Source organism: Sinocyclocheilus grahami, unplaced genomic scaffold (assembly GCF_001515645.1).
Source record: "Sinocyclocheilus grahami isolate Dianchi unplaced genomic scaffold, SAMN03320097.WGS_v1.1 scaffold674.1, whole genome shotgun sequence".
In the NCBI taxonomy this organism is placed as follows: domain Eukaryota; kingdom Metazoa; phylum Chordata; class Actinopteri; order Cypriniformes; family Cyprinidae; genus Sinocyclocheilus; species Sinocyclocheilus grahami.
Genome location: NW_015505853.1, coordinates 16,287 through 17,580, shown reverse-complemented (window position 1 = coordinate 17,580; position 1,294 = coordinate 16,287). Strand labels below are relative to the sequence as shown.

The 1,294-nt window shown below is 46.1% G+C and overlaps 1 protein-coding gene and 1 long non-coding RNA gene across 3 annotated transcripts in view; both read left to right on the top strand.

Annotated features, from left to right (window-relative positions):
• Positions 1–1,294, top strand: part of LOC107559102 (GDP-L-fucose synthase-like) — a 34,128-nt gene that overhangs the window by 19,779 nt on the left and 13,055 nt on the right. The gene's annotated exons all lie outside the window — the stretch shown is intronic.
• Positions 1–1,294, top strand: part of LOC107559103 (uncharacterized) — a 5,894-nt gene that overhangs the window by 2,520 nt on the left and 2,080 nt on the right. The window contains exon 2 of the long non-coding RNA XR_001605558.1: positions 604–610. This is a non-coding gene — a long non-coding RNA (uncharacterized lncRNA). The remainder of the gene's footprint in view (positions 1–603; positions 611–1,294) is intronic.

Below are 1,294 nucleotides of genomic sequence, written 5' to 3'. Positions count from 1 at the left end.
CAAAGGCTGGAGAGTATTTTGGAGGCCTGTAAATAATGATAAACAGAATGCGTGGAGCACCTTTCAGCACAATCCCTAGATATTCAAAAGACAAGTACTGACCAAATGACACTTGCTTGCATTGATAGACATCTTTAAATAGAGCAGCTACACCTCCACCTCTCCTAACAGTCCTGCAAACACTCATGAAAGTGAAGTTAGGAGGGGCTGTTTCATTGAGGACCGTTGCACTGCAGATGTCTTCTAGCCATGTTTCATTTAGAAACATAAAATCCAGGTTGTTTGTGGTTAAGTCATTGATTAGAAATTATTTATTTTTTAGTGAGTGAATGTTTAAAAATGCTAACTTGATGGCATTGCATTTAGTCTTAACAGCAATATTAGTTTGATGCATAGCAGGCCGCAGATTAGATGAGTCAGCCGTACGGCTTGAGAAGGCCTTAGACTTTCTATCACGTGATAAAACAGAAATAGAAAAAACTACAGGCACACTGGGTTCCCGCTTGTTCTGTAAACATATGTGAATGTTGCGGCTATTATAGCGGGGCCCCGACACATATCACTGAGAGCTGCTATCAGTTGTTTTTGGTTCATCTACAGCAGATGGAGGGTTTGGGCCCTGGCGTTATGGCAGCGGCCGGAGAGCTCTCACTGGAGGAGGAGGACAAGCTGGGCCCACAGGCTTTGGTGGTTGTGGGGCCCCCCGTTTTTTAGTTGATATCTGGGGGCTTGCAAAAAGAGTGGGAGAGTTTGGTCCCAGCATAAGCTTAGAAGTGGAGATGTTGGAGAGAGGGATAATGTGTCTGGTGAGCAGGGCTGTGGCTCTGTTGTTTCTGGTGGCTGAAATATGTTGTCCTGGCTGCCCTGGCTGTTTTCCAGAAAGTCGTCCTTGGGTGCTGAGTCTTGGAGCTGTTCTGATACGTCACAGTCTGTCTGTGATGAGCTCTGTGGGCAGGGCTCAGCCGGGATAGTTTCCATGAGCATTGCTTGTTGTGGCTACGTGGTGTTATCAGTGTCCTTGTGGGATGTGTCAACCACATGATGACTCGGAAGCTGATATGAAGTCCTGTCGTCACTCATACTCTGTCCAGGTGTGTGTGTGCCATTCAGGTTGAGTAGTTTGGCACACAATACTGAAGGATGACACCTGAAGGACTCTTGCACCAAGTTTGTTTGGGTGGAGGCCATCCAGTTTAAACAGTTGTCTACGGCCCCAGAAAAGATTGAAGTTATCGATGAAATTGACTCCTTTTAAGCTGCAGATTCTTTGTAGCCATGTGTTCAGCCCAAGCAA